The 26,949-nt window shown below is 42.2% G+C and overlaps 1 protein-coding gene across 1 annotated transcript in view; it reads right to left on the reverse strand.

Annotated features, from left to right (window-relative positions):
* The window catches only part of PRDM10 (PR/SET domain 10), a 94,459-nt gene extending 67,639 nt beyond the window's left edge, over nt 1-26,820 (reverse strand). The window contains exon 1 of the mRNA XM_047754315.1: nt 26,028-26,820. The gene's annotated coding sequence lies outside the window, so the exon portion shown is untranslated. The remainder of the gene's footprint in view (nt 1-26,027) is intronic.
* Between the last annotated feature and the right edge of the window lie 129 nt (nt 26,821-26,949).

Below are 26,949 nucleotides of genomic sequence, written 5' to 3' on the forward strand. Positions count from 1 at the left end.
ACTTCCTGTATCACTACTCAAAATGAAGAGGAGAATAATAAAAGCCACAACACAAGGGGGAAAAGGCAGGCAGAGGGGGAAGAATTTTCTGGGCTACAACTTGATCAACACAAACATAAACTTTGTTTCCCATTTGGTCAATACAGGAGTGATAAGTGAACAAACCCAAAGCCTTTCTAAATAAACATCAATATACACAAAATCTACATCTTCAAACACTGTTATTTTCTTTTTTTTTTTTTGTCTTTTCCTAGGGCTGCATCCAAGACATATGGAGATTCCAAGGCTAGGGGTCTAATCGGAGCTGTAGCCACCGGCCTACGCCACAGCCACGGCAATGCGGGATCCGAGCCGCGTCTGCAACCTACGCCACAGCTCACAGCAACACTGGATCCTTAGCCCACTGAGCAAGGCCAGGGATCAAACCCTCAACCTCATGGTTCCTCGTCAGATTCATTAACCACTAAGCCAGGAAGGGAACTCAGAAACTGTTATTTTCCACTCAACTTAAAGGTAAGAAGGATCATTGCCCAGGACCTAGCCAGAATCTTCTCCATTATTAATAGAAATATAGTGAGAAACATTCTTAGACTACACATGCTCCAACCTGGAAGCAGAGTAAAGCCCAAAGGAGAAAGAAAAGATACTATAATGACTGGAGTTCCCACAGTGGTGCAGTAGGTTAAGAATCCAAGGTGGCAGCAGCTTGGGTCTCGGCTTGGGTCTCTACAGAGGCTGGGTTCAATCCCTGGCCCAGGGCAGTGGGTTAAAGAATCCAGTGCTGCCTCAGCTATGGCATATGTCGCAGTTACATCTTGGATTCAATCCCTGGCCCAGGTACCTGCATATGCCACATTGAGGCCATTAAAAAAAGAAAAAGAAAAAGATACTGTAACAACCAATGTCAGGACCTAAATCTACAATGTGTGATTTGAACCATCCTGTTCAAACTGCCTGCGAGCCTCTTCCGAGCCACTGAGGAGCTTGATCATGCTCAGCCTCAACACCACTAACCTTACCCCCACCCGAAACCACCCCACCACACACACACTTACCCCGCACACACCCTGCCTTTCTTCCCTCCATTCAGAGGGTACTGGAAATAATGCCCATGGCCACCAACAGGTGCCTATATAAACAAAGGGGAGAGCAGGCACTTTCTGGAGAAACAGAAAAGTTCTACATCTTATATCTAGACTGGGGTGTTGTTACATGGGGAATTCATGTGCCACAAGTCATCAACCCATTCAATTAAAATACGTGAATTTTATCATGTGTAAATTATACCATAATAATGTTGATTTTTGTAAAAAAAAAAAAAAAAGCCTTTCTCATTTAGTAATACTATTTAAGCACATATAAAAAGAGACTCGGGGGAGCTGTATAGTATGTAAATTATACCTCAACAAAGCTGTTACATCTTTTTAAAGGGACACAAATATTAAGAAATGTAGGAACAAAGCATCACTATAAAGATCTATAGGAAGAAAATCACAAAGTTGAATAAAAGGACATAAAAGGCTCAGTATTACAAAATCATAAAATGTTCCAAATCAGAAGTGCTTTTTAAAATTGTTTATTTTGAAATAATTTCAGACAGAAAAGCAGCAAAAACAGTATAAAGAATTCAAAAAAAAAAAAAAAAAAGGAGTTCCCGTCGTGGCGCAGTGGTTAACAAATCCGACTAGGAACCATGAGGTTGCGGGTTCGGTCCCTGCCCTGGCTCAGTGGGTTAATGATCCGGCGTTGCCGTGAGCTGTGGTGTAGGTTGCAGACGAGGCTTGGATCCCGCGTTGCTGTGGCTCTGGCGTAGGCCGGTGGCTACAGCTCCGATTCAACCCCTGGCCTGGGAACCTCCATATGCCTCGGGAGCGGCCCAAGAAATAGCAACAACAACAACAACAAAGACAAAACAAAAAAATTAAAAATTAAAAATTAAAAAAAAAAGAATTCCTGCATTTCTTGAGTTTCTCCAAATGTTAACATTTTATCGTGTTTAAAATATCTCCCTCTTTTTTTTTATCTTTTAGTATTTGAAATTAAGTTGCAGACACAAAGCCCCTTTATAAAAAAAAAAAAAAAAGGACATTTTCTTGCATAACCACAGAAGTACTATCAAAATCAGAATGTTAACATGAAAACAGTACTATTACCTAATTACCCAATTCACAGATCACAGACAAACTTTGCCAATTGTATGATTACCATCCTTTGTAGAAAGGAGACACCTCTTTCTCTGGCCCAGGATCCAATCTGGCATCACACAGGGTGCATCCCCATTGTCCCGTCCTGTACTGTCAGTCCCCTCTGATCAGGAACAGGGACGAGTCTTTCCCATTTCCCCCATAACCTTGACATGACCTTGCATAGGCCATTTATTTTTCAGAGTGTCCCTCAATTTGAATGTCTGATGTTTGTTCATGATTATATTTAGGACATGTAGTTTTAGCAGGAATTAATACTACAAAAGAGATGTAGTGCTTTTCCCATACAGGAATTTGAGATTTTTCCTTTCAACTTGGTTCATAGATTGCACAAATACTCAAGGGCACACTGTGCCAGGCACCAGGATCAGGGAGCATCAAGACAGGCTCATCCCTGCACTCAGGAAATACTTCAGCCCAGAGTGCCTTTCTTATTTGTTTTCATTTCTAGAAAGATGCTTATTATTTCTTTTATTTTAATTTACTTTTTTTTTTTTTTTTTTGCTTTTTAGGGCTGCACCCGTGGCATGTGGAAGTTCCCAGGTTAGGGATACACAACAGCCACAGTGACACCGAATTCAAGCCACATCTGCAACCTATACCACAGCTCATGGCAATGCCAAATCCTTAACCCACTGACTGAGGCCAGGCATCGAACTTGCAGCCTCATGGATACTAATTGGGTTCATAACCTGCTGAGCCACAACAGGAACTCCATATATACATATATTTTAATAGTAAATTCAAGTGGCTCAAAATTGAAAAGGCACAAAAAGTTATACTGGACAATCTCTCTACCTGGAATCCCTTAGCCACTCTAAGCCACTCTTCAGAACCAACCTATACTATCAATTTCTTATCTATTCTTTCTAAGATACTTTATATATATGTAAGCAGAAAGATACTCTCTGATTCTCCAACCACAAATAGCAGTATGCCATTGACTCTATACAAAGTAGCATCTCTTTTAAACCTTGTTTATTTCACATACTACCATTCTTTCTACATTGTTCCACACTCTATATTATTTCTTTCCTTTATTAAAGCTGCATCAATTCATTTTAAGACTATATCATGTATTTAATCGATCTTGTACTAATAAACAGGTTATTTTTCATATTTTGTGATGAGTTTTTGGACATACCTTGTGTTCTATTTTGAATTCCAAAGTCTCTGAGAGAGCATACTGAATTCAAGAGGCTGTATGACTGTTAAGTAACTGTTACTTAACCATTGAGGCTCTCCTCTCCCTGTGCCTAGCCAGTGGAGGTCTGGGGGACACACAGGGAAAAGTGTTCCAATCTGTGCAGCGGCAGCGGTTAGTACAAGAGGCATGGTGTTTGTGAGCTAGGGTTCGACCTGGACTAGGGTAGCAATTCTGTGACTTAACGGGCCTCAGGCAAAACATGGTCAGTCTCTAAATCCCCCTCCTTCTCTGTAAAATCGGGATCATAAGGTTATCGAGAGAACATGAAATAATGCATATAAAATGCTTAGCACAAGACCTGCTACATAATGAACACTCACATTTTAGTTTTTTTTTTTTTTTAAAGACATTCCATCATCAGAGTTCCCATCGCAGCTCAGTGGAAATAAATCTGACTAGTATCCACGAGAATGCAGATTTGATCTCTGGTCTTGCTCAGTGGGTTAAGGATCCGCATTGCTGTGGCCGTGGCGTAGGCCGGTAGCCACAGCTCTCATTAGACCCCTAGCCTAGGAACCTCTATATGCCGCGAGTGCAGCCCTAGAAAAAAGACAAAAAGACAGAAAGAGAAAAAAAAAAAGATATTCCATCATATTGCATTTTTCTGTCTGTCTCCCCATCTCACTGTCCGTTCAAGTCAAGGAATGTAACTCTAGATCTGCACGTGGCAGGTCCTTGATTATTTGTATAGACTGGGTGCAGAGGAAAGAGAAGACACCTAATCCCAACAGAGATGTCCAGGGATGACTTCTCAGGGAATGTAAAACTTGAAGGTTGAAGAGGAGCAAGTAAGCAGAGATGGGAAAGGACAGGATATTTACTCCAGACTGAAATACCTTTTTTCTAATCCTACCAACATAAGGAAGTAAACATTACATGACACAGAATATCAGAAACTGCGTAAGGCAAGGATAAAGGCGGGGAAGAAGGAAATAACTACTTAGCAGATGTGGAGCAAAATAGGAGAACAGGTCATCTACACATTGGGAAGTTGGCTCATAAAGTTCAGCAATACAGATGTGAAATACTGCCCACCATGGCAGTTCCTAATAATTTCAGATACTGTTAGCACATAAAGAAGCCCAAGATGGTGAAAGCAAATACAAAAACTGTTTAGAATCTAAAGCAGCAATAAGAATACCCATTTCTTATTCTTTTTTTTTTTTTTTGTCTTTTTGCCTTTTCTAGGGCCACTTCCCATGGCATACGGAGGTTCCCAGGCTAGGGGTCCGAATCGGAGCTGTAGCCACCGGCCTACGCCAGAGCCACAACAACGCGAGATCCAAGCTGTGTCTGTGACCTACACCACAGCTCACAGCAACGGTGGATCCTTAACCCACTGAGCAAGGCCAGGGATCGAACCCACAACCTCATGGTTCCTAGTCGGATTTGTTAACCACTGCACCACGACAGGAACTCCCCCAGTTTTTATTCTTTAAGATAAAGTTTTAAGACCTACTGAGCTTTTGTAACTACTAAACTACTCAAAACACCAGTGTGACATTCTGCAATTATTTATTGCTAATAAATTGTTCAATAAAACTGAATTCTAGGCATGAGTCCACTACTAAATAAGTCATTTTAAATCTTCTAGCATCAGTGTCCTCATCTGTAAAATGAGAATATAAAGTGGTTTCTAACATCTATTTTAGCCTTAAGCTTAGATGGGAAGCGGCAGGGTATAGGAGAAAACCCATAGACTCCGAACTGAACATCTTGTCTTCCCCACTGGCTCGGCTGCTCAGTGGTTGCCCAAATCACTCAACTCCTGAGCCTCAGTATCACCCTTTGTAAAACAGAGATAATAATTACCTCCTGGTGATATTTTAAGGGTTATATGATACATGTAAAAACCCTAGGCACAGAGCTGGCACATGACACTACTCTACTACTGATGAGCTCCAAGAGCTTCAAAATTTTCAAAACATTTCATATTTTTTTAAACCTGGAAATTTATCAAATAGCAAATGCCCTGTACCTGAACTTTCTTTATAAGCAACTGTCATATTTGATTTCCTTTCTTATATTTTTAATTGCATGATTTATAGAGCTCTGCTGATGTTGATTTATAGGCAATGGGGAAGGAGGATTCCAGGAGCTACTCCAGCGCTGTCCAACAGGCAGGTGCTGACAGGCTCTGCTAGCTTGGGACAGACTTCTTCCCCTCCTCCTCTCAACTAGAAAGAACCTGAGGATCACAAACTATTCCTTGTCTAGAAGATGGTCACCAATCTTCCTTTCTTTTACCCACCATGCAAAGTTTTAGAGACTTCACAATTTCAGGAAGAGAAATTTCTGCATTTCTTTTTTTTTAATACTTGCATTTCTACACCTTCAATATTTATTAAAAACCTAGTATGTGCCAGGTACTGCTCTAGGTCCTTAAGAAGTGTGTGTGTGTGTGTGTGAGAGAGAGAGAGAGAGAGAGAGAGAGAGAGAATGAATAGTGCTGTATAGTTGAAAGTGTGAGCTTTAGAATAAGACAAATCTGGGCTCTGTGCCCCCAAATCTACCATATGTTTAGTAGGTGTGTGGTTAGTAAGCCACAAACTGATCCTCAGTCTCCTCATTGGAAAATCCAAATTATCTGCCCAGCATGGTTGTTGTAAGAATTAGCAGTCTGCATTTCATCAAGTCTTTGATGTACCTTTTTAAACATTTCTGAATGGGGCATCTATTCACAGCACGAGTATCCTGCAGTCACCATCGCCCAGGAGGCATTCAGCATGGGGATGCACTGCCTGCTCGTGTGTGACCTTGCTCACAGCCCTTCATTAGTTCTGTCCTCCCTTCACTGAGTCACGTGTATCATCAGCACCAGACACCCTGTAACTGCCATTTTAAATGTCTTCAAAAAGATGACACTATAGTTTGGCCTTAAAACTGACAGGCATAGGCAGCAGCTGGGCATAAATTTGATTAGGGAAGCAAGCATCCATCATTGGAAAAATGACCTTGCCAGCCAAACCTACGGGACTTGGGTTAAAGAGACAGCAGCATGAATGATGGCAAACTGCTCACTGTTATTACTGAGATACGTGGCAAGATGGGCCTGCCACAGGCTGAGTAAGAAAACACAAAGATCAGAAATTCTAGGATGGGTATGGGCTGCTTGGAGGAGATTCCTGGTGAGAGCAATGAGCCTTCTTTTCAGAAACACTGTGCTACCAACACTCTTGATAGCACAGAAACATCAATGACTCTGAGCCAAGAATGATTCCGAAGAGTCAGGCTCTGAAAGTGACAACATTTTAGGAATCTTAAACAACTTATTTCACTTACATTTTCCCTTTGGTGTATGCACAAGAGTAATGTAATAAACATGCAGCCCTAAGGAGTTCCTGTTGTGGCACAGGGGAACAAATCCAGCTAGGAACCATGAAGTTGTGGGTTCAATCCCTGGCCTCGCTCAGTGGGTTAAGGATCTGGCTTTGCTGTGAGCTGTGGTGTAGGTCATAGACATGGCTTGGATCCCAAGTTGCTGTGGCTGTGGCATAGGCTGGTGGCTACAGTTCCAATTCAACCCCTAGCCTAGGAACCTCCTTATGCCACAAGTGTAGCCCTAAAAAGACTAAAGACAAAAGACAAAAAAAAAACCCTAAATAAACCTAAAAGAGCTCTTTCAACAAGTATATAACAAAAATTCTAAGTAGCAAAAAAACACTTGTATTGGGGTTTAATTACAAAGTCTTTTTTCTCTCTTAGTGATACATAAAATAATTGTGTCTTACCATCAGTCACCTTAGATTCAATAAAACATCCTAGTATTTGGGATCACATAGCATAAGGAACAATCGAAAAATGGTAGCAATTTTTTTCATGCCTTGTGAGCATCAAGCACAAAATGTGAAGAACTCTGCTTCCATGGAACTCAAAACCTCGTGGGAAAGATGACAGCTGGCTTTGCAGTTCACCAGGTGATGCCTGCATGGCAAGACTGACAGTGAGGAAGGGTGAGAGGGAGAAAGAAAGAAAGAGAAATGCTTGTTTTTCCAGGCAGTTCACTAATGAGGCTGGTCCTGAGCCAGATGGTCCGGTGGAAGGTCCCAGTGCCCTGGCGCCACACTGCCTGCCCTCCTCAGCCTTTCTCGGGTTTCCATCCCACTGCTCACCCCAGAGTCCCACCCCTTCACCATCCACCGGTCTTGTTCCCACCATCACCAGGCCCTCTGGGCTGAAGGAAGCCAGTTCTCCAAAACCACTCAGGATTCTGGAGTCAAGACACTGTCTTTTCATCACCTGCCTGTGGAGGTGGAAGAGGAGGCCCAGTCCCACCGTCGAAGGCAGGTGTATACCTGGGATGGCACAGTGAACTACAAATACAATTTCACTTTAAATGGTGTTGTATCTAGTGATTAAATTCCACAGGACTGTTGGCACATTAATGAACCTCAGAAACATTAAGAATGCAACAGAGGTTTCTGTACTGGGGTGGTGCCTCCCAGATACATCATTATTTAAATGGAAAGAAGTGGACCACATTCTAGATGGCACACTTACAGACAGACTTTTCTGGCGCATTACAAATTAACCAGCAGAAACTGCTAACTCCTTCCCTGAAATCCAACATGAGACACACCATAGAAAGAAGTTAGAAGGAAGCTGATGAATTTGCAAAATGAATATAAAAACCGTGAGAAAGAAAACAGAAGAGGTTGATTTGCACCCTGGGAGGGAGCTGTGGATGGGCTCTGGAGGCAGAACAGAAGGGGACCAGTCACGACAGGGGGAAGGGAGGCAGAATTTCTCTGCTGTCCTCCCCTCCCCCACCCCATATTGTCCTGAGCCCCCGCTGTCTGTGCCTACAGCCACCAACACTGTGAGGCAGGAACACAGCAGCCTGCCCAGTGCTGTCAGCAATGGGGAAACCTCACGGCAGCACAAGAAGGCTGGGTTGGGAGCAGATACCAAGGGCCAGGAGGCTGGCCAGCTGCCGTGCCTCAGGGCTAGGGCAAAAGTATAGATACACAGAGGTTCTCCTGGGGCAAACAGAGAATGGCTGGGCCCAAAAGCTCTCTGGCTTGATGCACAGGCAATGGTTTATTTTTGCTTGTTCGATCTTTCACCTTTCTTTGAACAATTATGCACGGCAATCTGGTGACTTTTGCTGACCCAGATATAAAACAGAGAATCCTTTAGGAACACTTATGAAGAAATTATTCTCCATTGAAAGGAGTGCTGTTTGAATTCCTGTTGTTGTTGTTGTTTGTTTATTGGGGGTTTTTTGGCCACACTCAAGGCATGTGGTTCCTAGGCCAGGGATTAAACCCGCACCACAGCAGTGACCTGAGCCACTGCAATGACAACATCAGATCCTTAACCCATTGAGCCATAATTATTTAATAGTAGATAACAATTGTAACTAATGTACACAATATAAAAACACCTTTATGTCAAGAAACAGAAAAGAAACCTTCCTTAAGTCATATTTAAGATTAGATTCCACTTGGTAGATGAAAAGAGTGATTTCACTCTATGGATACAGCAAAAAACATGTTCATTAAATCATTAAATTATAAAAAGGGGAATGTAAGATTATGAGGAATCCAATTCTATGACATAGAATAACTGAATTTCAGAACTAGAAGAGAAATTCCAGGCACATGGTTTTCAACTATGTTCAGAATACTGGACCACAGTGTTCTTTAGCTATGCACCATGAACCATTAACAGATAAGATTTTTACATTACAGGAGTTCCCGTCGTGGCGCAGTGGTTAACGAATCCGACTAGGAACCATGAGGTTGCGGGTTCGGTCCCTGCCCTTGCTCAGTGGGTTAACGATCCGGCGTTGCCGTGAGCTGTGGTGTAGGTTGCAGACATGGCTCGGATCCTGAGTTGCTGTGGCTCTGGCGTAGGCCGGTGGCTACAGCTCTGATTAGACCCCTAGCCTGGGAACCTTCATATGCTGCCGGAGTGGCCCAAGAAATAGCAAAAAGACAAAAAAAAAAAAAGATTTTTACATTACAAAACAGTGTTAGCTAACATTTGTGTAGCACTTACTATGCAGTAGACATGTTCTAAGTACTTTACATGTAATTCATTTACTCTTCACAAGAACCTAGGAAGTAGGTACATTATTATCTCTACTTTACAGGGGAGAGACTGGGCAAGAGAGGGGCTGAGTGACTTGCCCAGGGTAACAGAGCTGGTGAGAGCTAGTACCATCCACTCGTGTGCAATGACAAGTTGAGATGTTATATACTTCATTGATTTCTAGAAAACATACTTTCAGAACTCAAAAGAAAAAAAAACAAAACATACTGAATTTGGTTCTAAATGGTGAGCACGAACTGGAAGGGGAAGTCACAATGGGCAAATAACAGAATTATACAGATTTCAGCACAAATTCCTCTTTTCTTGCAAAAAAAGAAGAAGCCCAAATAATCCTCCCCATAGTTTCTCCATTTTAGAAATTCACAACAAATTCTTACACATTGAGGAAAAAATGGGAATGAGAAGTGAAAACTCTCAGCAACACCCTCCCCTTGCCCTGCAGGGTCCCCACGCCCTGGCAGACACTATTAATCCAAACTTCACCTCAGCCCTGGAGGAGGGCTAGAGGTCACAAAGGACAAAATGACCAGAGAGAGAGTGATGACTTGCCCACAACCCTGGGTCTGGTCAGCCCAAGGTTCCTCCCTTTGCTGGAGCTTAGTCCCATCTAATGAAACCACTCTGAGCCCAGCTACAGGACTCCTGGAAACCTACAAGTGAGGGTAGAATAGCAGGACTAAAATATCATTTTGTATTCACTTCCACCAGGAACTAAAATGAGCACAATTTCAGTGAAGGGAAATGTGCCTAAGAAACGAAGGTTTAGGAGTTCCTGTCGTGGCACAATGGTTAACAAATCTGACTAGGAACAGTGAAGTTGCAGGTTCGATCCCTGGCCTTGCTCAGTGGGTTAAGGATCCGGCTTTGCCGTGAGCTGTGGTGTAGGTTGCAGACGTGGCTTGCATCCTGCGTTGCTGTGGCCGTGGGCTCCGATTGGACCCCTAGCCTGGGAACCTCCATATGCCACGGGAGTGGCCCTAGAAAATCCAAAAAAAAGGAAAGAAAGAAACAAAGGTTTATGAGAAAGTAAATAATCAGGGAACCAGGCTTTCATAAAGGCTTTCGACAAATTGAAAAAGTCATAATAAGAAACACTGACTAGGTTCCAGATAAAAAAGAAGTTTTCAATCAAGCAGGTATGGATTTGGAAGATTTCCGTAGAAGCAGAGAGGTCAAGAGTAAAGATAATGGACGAAAAAGTGATCACAGTGGGGCCCTCCAGGTATTCACATTTCCCATTTGCTATAAATGAAGCAAACAATGAAGGGTACAAGATCGCAGAAAAACCCCAGATAAAATTTTAGGCCATTGGAAAAAAATTTCCAGAAAAATCTTCAGAAACTGGATAATGAGCAGACAATGGCAAATGAATGTCAGGGAAAGCAGTACTTTTTAATATCACGAGACTGAACTAGCTGTTACAATCTGAAAACCACTGTAGGACATGTCCTAAAGAAATGTTCCTAAGTTGTTTCTGGCCAACAACAAGGACAATCTTATGTAACCAGAAGAGAGTTGAACTAAGGTAAAAAAAAAAAAAGAGAGAGAGAAAAGAAAAAGAATAGAAAACATAAGATGACAAAAGCAAGCAAGGAATAAGATCTCTCAAGTAGGTCTGAAACGGTCACTGTGGCCATCCTTTCTTCTCCATTTCTGCATCCCTTTGCCTTCCACTTCCCCTACAGAAATCTTCACTTTAGGCCTTGATTCCTCCTACTTCTCTTGTGCATAAAAAGGGCTTCAAAGACTATCAACTAGGGGCTCTCTTCCTTGAACGAAAGCTATTTTTTCCAGTCAGGTCTGTAGCACTCCTTTCTTCATACCTCAAAAGGGGCATGCAAGCAAATCTTTCTCTGTGTCAACCCAAGAAATGTGGGCTGTATTTTCCAAGATCATATAAGAACCATTCATGCACCAAAAAACAAAGACCGATCCTCCCATCCCATTTGATAGTTTGTTAGCAACGCATTAGAAGCCCACCAAGTCATTCAAAAGAACTCTTACTCAAAGAAAAAGAAAACCCAGGCTAAGGACATGTCGGAGGTCTTAGCCTGACAATTCTACACTAATATCCTTGAGAGTTCAAAAGGAACCAGCACTCAGTGCGAGTTCTAAAGAATGATAAACTTTGATGTTTGCCTTTTCCTTTTTTACAAAGAAGAGCTGGTTGGCTGGTAAAATGTGAAGGCAATTTCAAAGAGAAGTCTATCAGAAGTCCTCCATTCTGCTCTCACCAGATTTCAGGTGGAAGCCTCAAACAGTGTGTATCACAGACCTACAGAAAAGCACACTAGTGCTTCATTAGTGTCCGACTTGAGGGATGTTCACAAAGTAAATGCGGATGGATCAAGGAACAGAATGAAACCAGGGCCTTAAAGCCTCACATGCCCTAGGAGCTTGGCTTTGCAGGGCTGGCAACAGAGATGTCAAGGTGTTTCCTAGGGAGCCTCTTCCTTGGTGGGCCCTGAATTCCAATTTTTTCTTTCCAACAAAATGAAACTACCAAAATCCCACTCTGCTACTCAGCAGTTTTTGACTTGACTTGTGGGCCCCCCCACGAGCAAAAAAAAAAAAAAAAAAGAAAAAAGAAATGAAATGAAATGCTGATATACGCTACAATAAAAATAAACCTTGAAAACTTTGCTAAGTGAAAGAAGTTAATCACAAAGGACCACATATTGAATGATTCCATTTATATGAAATTTGCAGAAAAGACAAGTCAAAACTGGTAGAAAGTGGATAAGTGGTTGCCCGGTGATTGGGATGAAATGAGGAATTAAGGGGTGATGGCTAAGAGGTATGGAGTTTCTTTTAGGGTTGTGAAAGTATTTTAAAATTGAACGTGGTGATAGTTTTATAACTGTGAATATACTAAAGTCACAGAATTGTTTACTTTAAATGAGTGAATTGCCAAGCAATCCCACTCCTGGGCATCTATCCAGAGAAAACCATGACTCTCAAAGACACATGTACTCTAACGTTCATTGCAGCACCATTTTCAATAGCCAAGACATGGAAACAACCTGAATGTCCATCGACAGAGGAGTGGATCCAGAAGATGTGGTACATATACACAATGGAATATTACTCAGCCATTAAAAGGAACAAAATACCGCACTTTCAGCAACATGGATGGTCCTAGAAATTATCATGCTAAGTGAAATCAGCCATACAATGAGACACCAACATCAAATGCTTTCACTGACATGTGGAATCTGAAAAAAGGACAGAATGAACTTCTTTGCAGAACAGATACTGATTCACAGACTTTGAAAAACTTATGGTCTCCAAAGGAGACAGTTTGCAGGGTGGGAGGATGTGCTGGGGTTGTGGGTAGGAAATCCTATAAAACTGGATTGTGATGATCATTGTACAACCATAAATGTAACAAATTCAGTGAGTAATAAAAAAAGAAAGAAAGAAATAAATGAGTGAGGAGTTCCTATTGTGGCGCAGTGGTTAACGAATCCGACTAGAAACCATGGGGTTGCGGGTTCGATCCCTGGCCTTGCTCAGTGGGTTGGGGATCCAGCGTTGCCGTGAGCTGTGGTGTAGGTTGCAGACGCGGCTCGGATCCCACGTCGCTGTGGCTCTGGCTTAGGCCGGTGGCTACAGCTGCAACTGAACCCCTGGCCTGGGAAACTCCATGTGCTGTGGGAGTGGCCCAAGAAATGGCAAAAAGACAAAAACAAAAACAAAAATAAATGAGTGAATTGCATGGTATGTGAATTATACCTCAAAAAAAGATGGGCATTTAAATCAAAGCAAACCTTCTCGGAAGAAATTTGGCAATAAACATCAAAAACCTTTATGAGAGAGAGAGAAAGAGAATACTATTACTACTAGAATAAATATAAAAGCATTTCTGATGAAAACAGCTTGAAAATGTTCCAGAGGCAAGAGAAACTGAGGACATGCTCAAGGACTAGTAACTATAAGACAGGAAAGCCTCAAACAATAGGATGGGCCTATGAAAGACTTCAAGTTGAAGAATTACAATTCCCAAAGTCTATGAACTGATTTTATCAGCTTCTCTGAAGGACCTAGACAAAAAGATTCCAGAGTCTCATCCCTGAAATGCTGGATTCTATCAATTGCAAAGGCAGAGGAAGAGCTGGACTCTCTCTTCCTAAACTTCTCCAGATGATGCTGCAGTCAGCCAGATCTGGCCAACTCTTGCACAAGAAGGCAAGAAAAATATTTTATCATGGCAATAACACTTTTTGGAAAATCATCCTAGAAATATATGAGAGACTGATTATAATGAGGCCAAGAACTGCTTAATGAAGCACCGGGCAAAGACTGGAGCTCTGAATTCTTACTCCAACTTCATGATGTTAATAAATATGCATATGCAGACTTCCTGTGCTCAAAGTCACCTTTAAAAAAAGAGACTTTTATTACTACACAAAAACTTAGAATCCTTATGCCTTTCTTCAAAACATACAACTTACCAGCTTCTCTAGTATGTTTGCTGTACAAAGGTCTTAGAATTCTGAAAAGGCGGGGAGGTTATTAATTTAGGTGGTCCTCCTTGCTACCAGGTTACTGTCATGCACATCTGATGGCCTAGCTTCCCTTCACCATACGATAACAAGCAAATCTGTTCCAAACACTTACCGGGAATATTTGAAATAAGCTTTGTATGCAAGTACGGATTTATGACGAACATCTGAAGATTGAAAGATGGATACAAACGACTCATCAAGTGATACTCAGCATCCATGTTTTCCGACTATGGATAATGGATGACACAGCTCTGAGCACAATCCCTGTAGCTCCCTCTTTCAACAGTAGCATTTGTTCACAGAACTGGCAAGAGTACAAATACAGTCTGTGGCTGGGCACACCCTGTACACAGAAAGGTATCTGGCCCACATATCACAAGTGCTTTTGTTGAGTTAACCATTGCAGGAACTAAATAGGAGACCTGCAAGTAAGTCTTCTGGGGCCCTGAAAGCCTTTTTTATAGATGGTTCTCAGTGGTAACTATGACTCAACAATCATAAATCCAGGTTAGGATAAAATACTAGATAATGTTAAGAGGTATAATCTCAAGTATAAAGCTGTTTCCTCAATAATTTCAAGGGCTTTAAAATGTTTTAACTGGAAAAGAAGAATACTAAATTTGCCTAGAGGAAATTACTCTAGAGCACAATTTTCATAATTCAACACGATATAGGAGTTCCCATCATGGCTCAGCAGAAATGAATCTGACTAGCATCTATGAGGACACAGGTTCGATCCCTGGCCTCGATCAGTGGGTTAAGGATCCAGCGTTGCTGTGAGCTGTGGTGTAGGCCAATGGCTACAGCTCCGATTCAAACCCTAGCCTGGGAACCTCCATATCCTGCAAGGGCAGCCCTAAAAAGAAAAAACAAACACTATATAAACAGTGTAACTACCTGTTCACTCTACCTCAATTCCTGAGAAAAGCACAGACTTCTGCTCAACTATACTGAACCAGGGCATGGCTCCAGGACTAAGAAGCAAAGTGATACTGATTTGAAGTAACTGCCTTTATGTTCAATTCAGTCTCTCAACCTCAGTCCCTTGTTTGCAGCGTTAAATATGAAACATGGAATGGTAAAATAAGCAATCAATTAACAAGATGGTGAGCCCAGACAGACCACATAGTGAGGCAGTTATCTCCTTCAAAAAAAACTCTATATTAATGGTGTCTAATTAATATTTATAATCTAATTTCACCTCCTCCATCTTTTTTTTTTGGGGGGGTTGTTTTTTTGGTTTTTTGGGTTTTTTTAGGGCCGTGCTGGCGGCATAGTGTGGTTTCCAGGCTAGGGGGCAAATCAGAGTTGTATCTGCCAGCCTACACCACAGCACAGCAAAGGATCTGAGCTGCATCTGCGACCTACACCACGGCTCATGGGCAACACCAGATCCTTAACCCACTGAGCAAGGCCAGGGATAGAACCCACATCCTCACGGACAGTAGTCAGGTTCGTTACCACTGAGCCACAACAGGAACTCCTCACCTCCTCCATCTTAATAAAACTGCTATAAGGCCAGCATCTACTGGTCTGGTATAAAAGCCAGGGTATTTCTTAAAGTGTTTTCTCAGTAAAGAATAGTAGGAAAATACTGGATGTGAAGGCAAAGAAGTTCTTTGACAACTAGAATAATAACACCTGATTTACCTAACTTATGGACTCACTGTTAAGAGAGTGGGATGTTTGTTGCAGTATACTACGATGGAATAAAGTGTATTCCAAATGCTACGTATGAGTTCATAAAGGTATCAATCTTCCAAGTAAAAGGCAATACATTTTCATTATTAAACAATTAACTGGGGGATAAATATGTCTTAACGGTAGGCAAGGGTCCTCTCAACTGATGCATTTCACTAGGTAACACGTATATTTCAATGTAAAATGAATAGAATTTTAAGACTATGTGATTAGCACTTTCTTCCATCAACAGAGATCCTATTCCTGTTTAGAAAGCTCAGCTATATCTACTCTTTGCAAATACTTACTGGACCACTTCCTTCAGATATAGGCTACACATGTTAAATGAGACCACAACATTAGAATCCTCTAATAAATGGAGTTCTTTTTTTAAAAAAATCAGCATAGGAGTTCCCGTCGTGGCACAGTGGTTAACGAATCCGTGGCGCAGTGGTTAACGAATCCGACTATGAGGTTGCGGGTTCGATCCCTGGCCTTGCTCAGTGGGAACGATCTGGCGTTGCCATGAGCTGTGGTGTAGGTCACAGACGCAGCTCAGATCTGGCGTTGCTGTGGCTCTGGCGTAGGCAGGTGGCTACGGCTCTGATTCGACCCCTAGCCTGGGAACCTCCATATGCCGCGGGAGCATCTCAAGAACAGGCAAAAAGACAAAAATAAAAATAAATAAATAAAATAAAATAAAAATAAAAAATCAGCATAATCGTAGTATATCTGATTGAAAACACTGCAGACATTCAATGTTACTTAATTAAACAACTAGTGGCACAGTAATCATTATGGCTATTGCCATTTACTGAACACCTATCATATACCAGGCATTGTGAAGTGTCCTTCAAAAACTGTTACTTGTCCAAGGTCACACTGCTAATAAGCAGGATTTGAACCCAGATCCCTTCTACTACAGAGTTTAGATATCTTTTCCCTTCCCTGCTGCACAGCTTTCCTCCCAGGCAAAGCTGCCAGAACCAGAGCATGTCTCCGCCCTCAGTCTCCTCATTCTCCAACCAGATGATGCAATCACCAGGTGAGGCTTGATCTCAAAGGAACCAAGGGAGGTTGTAATTTACCAAACCCACAAACAGATTTAATTGAGCAAATTAGTCAATAGCCAGAGAGTTAACTACAAAGTTATAGTGAAGGGTACCCACTACAAAAACTCAAATAATAAATTTTTAAAACGCAAAAATATAGGAGTTCCCTTCATGACTAACATGGTTAACATTGTTAACTTCATGGTTAACAAACCTAAGATCCATGAGGATGCAGGTTCAATCCCTGGCCTCGCTCAGTGGGTTAAGGATCTGGCGTTGCCAGCTGTGGTGTAGGTCACAGACAAGCCTCGGATCCCACATTGCTGTGGCTTTGGCATAGGCTGGCAGCTGCAGGCTCTGATTGGATCCTTAGCCTGGGAACCTCCATATGCCATGGGTGTGGCCCTAAATAGCAAAAACAAAACAAAACAACAACATATATTAAATGACTATTCTATGCCCAGAACTGTTTTAGGAAATGAAGAATAGACTAGATGGAAGATTTTATTAAAATATTCAGCAGAGTTGGTACAACCACTATGGAAAACAATATGAAGTTTCCTCAGAAAACTAAATACCAGCAATCCCACTCTTGGGCACATATCCAGACAAAACTTTCCTTAAAAAAAGATACATGCACCCATATATTCATTGCAGCACTATTCACAATAGCCAAGACACAATCTAAATGTCCATTGACAGATGAATAGATTAAGAAGATGTGGTATACAGGCACAATGGAATACTACTCAGCCATAACAAAGAACAAAATAATGTCATTTGCAGCAAAATGGGTGGAATTAGAGACTCTCATACTAAATGAAGTAAGTCAGAAAGACAAATACCATATGATATCACTTATATCTGGAACCTAATATATGGCACAAATAAACCTTTCCACAGAAAAGAAACTCATGGACTTAGAAAACAAACTTGTGGTTGCCAAGGGGGAGGGAGAGGGAGGGGGACAGACTGGGAATCTGTGGTTAATAGATGAAAACTATTGCCTTTGGAATGGATAAGCAATGAGATCCTGCTATATAGCACTGGGAACTATATCTAGTCATTTACGATGGAGCATGATGGAGGATAATGTGAGAAAAACAATGTATATATGTATGTGTGACTGGGTCACTTTGCTGTACAGTAGAAAACTGACAGAACACTGTAAACCAGCTATAATGGAAATATTAAAAATCATTAAAACAATTTTTTTAAATATTCAGCAAAGGAGTTCTTTTGTGGCATAGCAGGTTAAGCATCTGGTATTGTCACTGTGGCACAGGTTTGATCCCTGGCCTTGGAACTTCCACATGCCACGGGCATGGCCAGAAAAAAAAAAAAAAAAAAAAAAAGCCACCAGTATATAGAATATAGCAGCCCACAGATATTAAACAAATCAACTCATATCAGGAAACTTAATTAGTCCAAATATTTTTCCTGGTTCTCTCATGTGTATGCACTTCTCTCATAGTGGAACTGCTAGGCTTTGGACTTTCTAGGTAATGCCAAACTATTTTTCTAAGTAGTCACACCAATTTGTACTCCTATCAGCCAAGTATGATTATCCTATTGCTCAACAGCTTTAAGACTTGGTACTGCCAACTTTTAATTTAGCTACACATTTACCAACTTTTAAAGTACAGTAACATGGCAATGTGGTTGTAATTTGCATTTCCTTGATTATTAACAAAGCTGAACACATGTGTTTATTAGACACTTGGATTTCTCCTTTTCAGAAGTGCCTGTTCAAGATTTATGCCCACTATTCTGTTAGCACAGGTAACATCTTACATAAAAAAAAAAACCTTCTCTAGACTGAGGTAATGAACATATCCTCCTATGTCGACTTATAAAAATTGTATTGTTTTGCCTTTTATCTGCCATGCCTCTTGGTTCATAAACCAAATGTCCAAATGTGTGTGAGATGGTTTCTGGTGGTGGTGTTTGATTGATTACTCTATCCTGGTGCCAATAGCATAGTCATAATTATTGAGCTCTTCTTGATCCCTTGTAGAGAACTTTTTCCAATGTTGTTTTCTTTTCAAGAGTGTCTTGCCTTTTCTCAGGCCTTGGCAAAAATTTTATCAGTCTATTCAGTTTTTTTTTTTTTTAATTTGCTGGGATTACATTAAATCCATAAGTCTGTTTCTAAAGAATTGCTGCCTTACAATATTAAATCATCTAATCACCAAAGTAGCATCTCTCCATTCATTCAGAGTTTATTTAAAGTCACTCAAAAAAGTTTCAGAATTTTTTCTGTAAAGGTTATATACATATCTTGTTAGGCTTAAAATATAACTCCTACAGTTTATAAATATTGAAAAACCATGAATCTGAAAAAAAGATTTTTTTAAATGATATGTATAAAAAGATAATTTTTGAAGAGATACCTAAGGTTTGGGAAAAGTACATATAAATATGAACATCAATTTTCTTAAACTTTTAAGTGAAACAAAGTTCATCAAAGTACTGCCCCATAATTTCGTCTTAATTCTAGAAGTACTGTTTTGCGGTTATCTCTCACCTCAGGGGGTTTAACGTACTTGAGAAAACTTGTGCATCACATAAACAAGCGTCCGAAACATCAGTTGGTCACAGGACCTCATATTTATCAAATTATGACGTACTTGAAATCCAGAATAATTTTAATTCATCAACTTCAAAGAGATGATGAATAAATGATGAATAAGAAGCTAAACTCTTATAAATATACACAGCCACTGCCTGAAACTGAGGACTTAGCCACCTTGCTCCCACCACTCTTCAAAAATCCTTCTGCCTCTTTCTCATTTGTAAATTAGTTATAACATTGTTCAATCATCATCACACACTATGGATTAAATGCAAACAAGTACCTTAGAAAAGACACTTAAGGGAGTTCCTTTCATGGCTCTCTGGTAACGAACCCTGTAGGTTGCAGACTTGGCTCAGATCCTGAGTTGCTGTGGCTGTGGTGTAGGCCGGCAGCTGTAGCTCTGATTCGACCCCCTAGCCTGGGAACTTCCATGTGCCACATCTGCGGCCCTTTAAAAAAAAAAAAAAAAAAAAGGCAGTCAAACACAAAGCCATAATTAGTCAAAGGATCATAGCCATTCCTCTATCAAAATAACATTATAATAGGTTACTTACAATCATGGTTTGTGGCAAGACTGAAAATAACCCCCAACAAACTAGTAGAATTTGCAATACAAAAATAAGAATATTGAAGTAAAGGGAGGAAAATTCCGGAACTCACTTTGAATGTCTTAAATTGTATTATTTTCCTTTATCCCGCCAAACATTAGGAATCCACTAAGTAAAAGGCATTTTTGTACTGCAACCTATAGGAGGGGATTAAAAATATTCCAAGCTTCTGGGAATTTATGTTTAGGAAGCAAGAAATAAGTACAAATAGTTGCTACCTAATACTAATTAAGCACTCAAATTTTTTTAAGCACTAAAAAAATGTCCTTAGGACATGCAGAGACTAGAGGGATCACTTTCAAGTAAGACGGGTCTGTCCACAGGCTCAGTGAGGTGTGCTTTTACCTTGCTCCAGCATGATCTGACACCTGTTTATTGTATGGCCTGTGAGCTAAGAATGGTTTTACATTTTTAAGTGGTTGAAAAGACTCAAAAGAAGAATATTCGTGAAATTATATTACTTCAAATTTCAAGGTCCATAAATACAGTTTAATTAGAACACAGCCAAGCATTCACACCAGGGGCGGAGACTAGTTGCAACAGGGGCCACCTGACCCATGAAGCTGCAAATATTTACTATCTGCTTCTCTACCGACCACTGCTGTAGAAGAATGGATGGAATTTTGGTGGGCAGAAGTGGGGGAGAAAAGAACAAACATTCCATTTGAGAAATGAAGGTGTGAAAACATGAAGGAAAACCCCAGATCTTGTATGGACAGTGGGAAGACCGGTTTGGCTGAAGCAGAAGGTCCAAAATCAGCAAACAGTTATTGAGTCACTGACCACTCTTTGCTTTGCTACTGAGCCATTTACACTCCCTGGTGATAACAAGCATTTTCACACTGAGTCTTTGAGGTCAATACTATTATTATCCTCATTAACAACTAAGAAACTGGCTTAATAATTTGATAACAAAACTAAGGTGTGCAGAGGTTAAGTCATGGACCTGAGACCACAGCCAGTTCTTGAGCCATGAACCTAGATTCCTTTGCCTCCAAGGCCCATGCTGTTCAGTGCAACATGGTATCTAACCCCCATTTAGCCTAGTAAAGGAAACACATCAGCAATGTTAAGTGAGGGCAAAAGGGTCAATGTTTCCAAATATAGGTATAAAAAGGATATGATTTTATCTGTGGGTTAAGGTTCTTTAACTTTTTTTTTCTTTTTAGGGCCGCACCTGCGGCATATGGAGGTTCCCAGACTAGGGGCTGAATTAGAGTTACAGCTGCCGGCCTAAGCCACAGCAGCAACACCAGATCAGAGTCTGTGTCTCCATATACCACAGCTCACAGCAATACTAGACCCTTAACCCACTGAGTGAGGCCAGGGATCTAACCTGCATCCTCATGAATACTGCTCAGATTCATCTTTGCTGAGGCACAACAGTAACTCCCTGGTTCTTTATGTATAAAAAGATAGTTGTCTCATGAGCTAGGCCAGTGTTTCACATCTTGAAGCAATCTATTGTGGCCTTTTCTTTAATCACACGAGAAAAAAATTCTGAGCTTGATTTTCTCAATTTCAAGCATCTCCCAAAAATATTTCTTGAATCTTTGAAAAATACATTATAAAAATCAATGAGGCACAGCAGGTTGAGGATCTAGCATTGTCACCACTATGGCTCAGGTCACAGCTGTGACTCAGGTTCAGTCCCTGGTCTGGAAATTTCTGTATGGCATAAGTACAGCCAAAAATAAAAATTAAAATTAAAAAAATGAAATCAATGAGCAGGTAGCAGATCAAGTTGGGAAAATCTTGGCTGGTTATGCTTAGCTCAACTTTTAATGGATTATGTGCTTAACAGATGTCATTTCATTAAAGTTCAAAAGATTAACTGAATATATTAACTGAGTAACAGTTAACTCAACTACCTGGAACTGGTTTTAAAATTAAGGTATTCTTGGAGTTCCCATAGTGGCTCAGCAGTAACAAACCTGACTAGAATCCATGAGGACTCAGGTTTGATCCCTGGCCCCGCTCAGTAGGTTAAGGATCCTGCGTTGCCCTGGCTGTGGTATAGGCTGGCAGCTACAACTCCGATTCAACCTCTAGCCTGGGAACTTCCATACGCCTCCGGTGTGGCCCCAAAAAGACAAAAAATAAAAATTAAGAGTTCCCGTCATGGCGCAGAGGAAACGAATCTGACTAGGCACCATGAGGTTGCGGGTTCAATCCCTGGCCTGGCTCAGTGGGCTAAGGATCCGGTGTTGCCATAGCTGTGGTGTAGGCCAGCGGCTACAGCTCCAATTCGACCCCTAGCCTGGGAACCTCCACATGCCTCGGGTATAGCCCTAAAAAGACAAAATAAATGAATAAATAAATAATAAAAATTAAGGAATTCTTCAAAAGAATAATAATGCTTCTGTGAGAGCTATCATAAGTACTAAAAAAAATCAGACATATCTACATATAAACAGTAGCTATTGGTTGAAACTATAGGAACAAAGAGACAATACATGGTATTATATTGACTCACTGCCACCTGGGAACACCCCACCCCATGGGATTGTCTAAGGCAGCACTATTCAATGGATGTTATCAAGCAAGCCACCCATGCAAGCCATATACATAATTTAAAATCTTCTAGCAGCCAATTTTTTTCCTAAGTAGAAATAGACAAAATTAATTGCAATAATATATTTTATTTAAACTGGTATATGCAACATATAATCATGTCAACATGTAATCAATATTTTATAAACTGAAATATTTCAGGTTTTTTTCAAACTAAATCTCAAAAATCTGGCAGGCATTTCACACTCACAGTACTGGACATATTTCAAATGCTCCACAAACACATGTAGCTACTTGTAACAATAACTGGCCTGCAAAGATCTGAAGGAGAGCAGCAAAGAGGCTCTGGTTGCAACCAGAGCACAAACCATGAGATTGAAGGAAAAATCATGAGTGAAGGACATAGGTTAAAATAAAAAAAAGGCAAGCCTTTAGCTCCAAAGTTCTGAAGCTGAAATAAATGAGAGTTCAACTAAAAAATGGATATAACAAACAGTAACAGACTATTTTAGCAGCTAGTAACCTTTTAGCAATGTATATGTTTGAGGTTCTTGAAAGCATTGCAGAGTATAGATTTTTAAATTTTATTATGAGTGTCTTTACCACATTTTAGCTAGTCTTGCTAGAATTGGGACTAGGGATTATCTAAGTCTCCCTCCTCCCTGTTTCTCAACCCCAATTCTTTAAAATATTTCAAAGTTACCCATTTGCTAATATATTAAAGCAACTATGATAAATTTAAACAGTAACCAATAAATTCTGCTTGTGAAAAACCACAGGAATGGTTGGACAGGGTGTGTCTACATTCTCTGGGACTGTGGCAGGTGGGGGAAGACTGTGTATTTTAGTGGTAATAGGTCAAAGTACATCAGCATTCTACTTGAAAACAAACTCTGGTGAAACAGTTCCAACATTGTAACGACAGGGTGTTTACCCGTTTATCATTTGTACCAAGTGAAATTATGCAGTTACCATGTGTTCAGAGTGCTTAAAATGCAGAATTATTAAGGAAGCCAAAATTACTGCTCGGTATTTCTCAACTCTTGGAATAATTCTATTTGTCACTCGGAAACCTCTCCCATTAGGTTACCTATGATAAACTTAAACAGTCATCAATAAATTCTGCTTGTAAAAAACAGAATGAATCAAATATTGTAGTTCCTAGTTCAGAGATTTCATGATGCCCCTTCAAGTAATGGGGAAAACAAGTGAAAATGGCAAATCATCAGTGGTGTCATTAGGTACATATTTACATTAAAACAAAAACAGAAACAATCCTAAATATGGAAACCATATATCAAGATACCAAGTTTCTAAAAATGTTTTCTACACACACACAAAAAAAGATTTGAAGCACACCAAAATATCAGTAGAGACCATCTCTGATAATTGTACTTCAGCTAATTTTTACTTTTTATACTGTTTCTATATTTTCTACAATGATCATGTATTACTGTTAAAATTAGAAGGAAAAAATAAATTTAGACAAGTGGAAATTGAGGCAGTGCCAACCAATTCAGGACTGCACTGGAATGATATATCATCTCTTATGCCACCATAATCTCTTGGTAAAAAACAGAGGGCCCTTGAAGACTTGAACTTTGCCTCACCTGATACACACTCGATTACATTCACATGTACAATACACGGGGCACCTGGTGGAGCACATTGCAAAACATTAGAAAACTAAAAATAGCTTATTTAGAAAAACAGCCAGCAGTTTTAACATCCTCCCAAAACAAATAACAGAGGAGAGCCAAGAGCCAGGGCTCAAGGAATAAACGAATAGAGATTCAGGGTGGGAAAAATGTTTCGGTTCAAAATTTTTAAACGTGCATATTTGATACTAATTCAATCACTTTAAAACGGTTTATATTATGTCAATTTCACTTCACTTTAGAAAGTAAACCCAGACAGTTTCCACGGTAGCTCAGCGGTAAGGAACCACACTAGGATCCATGAGAAGGCGTGTTCAATCCCTGATCTCGCTCAGTGGGTTAAGGATCCGGCGTTGCTGTGAGCTGTGGCGAAGGTCGCAGACACGACTAGGATCTGGCAATGCTGTGGTGTATAGGCTGGCAGCTGCAGCTCCAATTAGACCCCTGCCTGAGAACTTCCATATGCAGCAGGTGCGGCCCTATAAAAAAAGAAGGAAAAAAAAAAAAAGCCCAGAAGTTACTTTGTAAATGTATCAGATTGAATTAACATTGCTTTAAGCAGAGCTTGCCTCGATCTTTTTTAATTTAGTTTTTTTCAATTTAGAACATCATATAAGTACAGTTCCTCAACACAGAAGCGCTTGCGGTGCTGGGGGTGGAGTGGGCAGTGTACCAAAAACACACACAGTACACCTTCCTGCCTTCAAAGAGCTTACAGCAAAAGGTGGAGAAACAAAGGAATGCGTCAGAAAAAGAGGCCGCAAACCCTCACGAGTGATTTGTTTTTTATGAAGTGCTTCTGAGTTTAAAGAACTTTGGGGGGCGACCATCCGGGCAAGATTTGAACAGGCTTCGAATGGCACATGGCCCAGCTTGGGTGCGAACCCTCTCAAGCTTGATCCTAGAAGGTAGCCAGCCTTGTGCTTAAACGTACACAAACATTGACTGAAAATTGATCGGAACCCAACCAACCCGCCAAACAAGGCTAAGCACGAACGCAAACAAAATTCGACAAATCTGCGTTCACTTGACTTAGTAGAGCACCCGAGATGTGGCCACAGGCTAAGTGCTTAAGCAAAGCTGACGACAGGCTGGCAACCCAGTACCGCCAACCCGCTTCCCAAAGGCCTGGGGCTCGAGCCTCCGCACCCGTCCCCGCCGCCCCAGAGCACAGGTGGACCTCGGCCTGCGCCCTGCCCACCGCGAACACTGTCCACCAAGAATGCCCCAAACGGGCCATCCCTCGCCGGGTCCCGGGACGCCAACTTGTGCATAAGGAACTAGGAGCCAACAATCAATGGCAAGACGGTGGCGCGGCCTCCCGAGACAAAGCAGGGAACCCAGACCACTGAGCCCGCCGGCCCCTAGTCCAACGCCGCGCCGCCGCCCCCGCGCCCGCCAGCGGAGACCGCCTGCTGCACCCCGAGCGCCCGCCGCACCCCAAGCGCCCGCCCAACCGCCGCCGCAGAAGCGTGCAGGGCGCCCAACCGCCGTCCCGGCCCAACCAACGCGGGCAGGGGAGGAGAGGTGCGCGCGGCCGGCGGAGCGTGCGAGCCGCTCGGGGGTCGCAGGGGGGAGGCTGCGCGCGGGGAAGGCAGGGCGAAGAGGCGCCGGAGCCATGGCTGAACACAGTGCCAGGAGGGGCTCGGGTAGGGGATTTTGCCCCTTTCCCCTTGGAAGGTGCAGATGGTTTGACCCCCCACCCCGAGTGAGGTGCCTTGTCCCAGCCCCGGCTGGACTGTACCATCGGGCGGTGCCGCCGGGATTTCTCCCCCCCACCACCATCACCAAGCTCCCCCCCCACCCGGGTCCGCGGTCGGTTGGCCCCGGCCGGGCTCTGAGACGCGGAAAGAGCTTGGCGCCATTTTGGGTGGGACTAAGCAAAGACGAAACACCCTCCCAGTCGATGGGGTACTCTGGACGCTGGCTTATCCGGTTCCCTTAATCCTTTAGGTACTTACACGACGTTGGGTGAGGGGAGCTGGTAGATCAGCGGGTCCCCGATCCTCTCTCCCTAGGGGTGATGGAAATCAAACCCCCCCGCCACCTCCAGGTGGTTCTTCCCGCCGCAGAGTGGGAGCAGCATAAAAGGCGGGGCCTCATTAGCATAATCTGCCTGGCAACCTGATCTCGGCGTTATATGATTGGTTGAACTCTGTAAACTCCTTGCCCTGCCGAAAGACGAGTAACGCTGGGGCGAACTGACAGGCCCAGATTTAAGACTCATGACGAAGATCCTGAGACGCTTATTCAGTCGGTGGAGAAGCCAAAAGGAGATTCACACAATGGCCCAATGGCTGAAGGCCTCTTTATTTCGTGCTCTGCTGTTCGTTTAAAATCCAATCAAAGAGCGGGTTTCGGGCAGCGTTCGCCTGCGTTTGTGCTCTAAGCCAATCAGAAGAGCCGACTCTTCGGATTCAGGGTCAAGACAGCTCACCGGGACCCGCCGCGGCCCAGGTGGGAGAGTTCCAGCCTCTGTTCTCCGGGTGGCAGCTCGCCAGCCTCAGTGCCCCAGGTGGGAGGAGGGGCTGCAAGTCTGTCGGGTGCCAAGCCTTCCCCGCACGCACCCGAGAGCCCTAGCCCTGAGAGCTGCATCCGGGGACACGGTGGGCCGAGCGCACGCCCCCCTGCTCCGGCCCGGCTGCCAAATCCACGCCACGAGCGGGACCCGAGCTGAGCCGGCCCACAGCGTCTAAACTCAACCCTGCAGACCCAGGGAGCGCCGGTCTGAGTCTCTCCTTTCCTTTTACCATTCTGAAAAATTTCACAAACATGAAGTGTTACGCAACACTGGTTAACCAAAGACTTAGCTCTGTTTTCTTAACCTCAGGCTCCCACATCGTACCGTCCCTCAAAACTGCCTCTGCAAAGGAGCCAAGTGCA

Source organism: Phacochoerus africanus, chromosome 11 (genome assembly GCF_016906955.1).
Source record: "Phacochoerus africanus isolate WHEZ1 chromosome 11, ROS_Pafr_v1, whole genome shotgun sequence".
NCBI classification, from domain to species: Eukaryota; Metazoa; Chordata; class Mammalia; order Artiodactyla; family Suidae; genus Phacochoerus; species Phacochoerus africanus.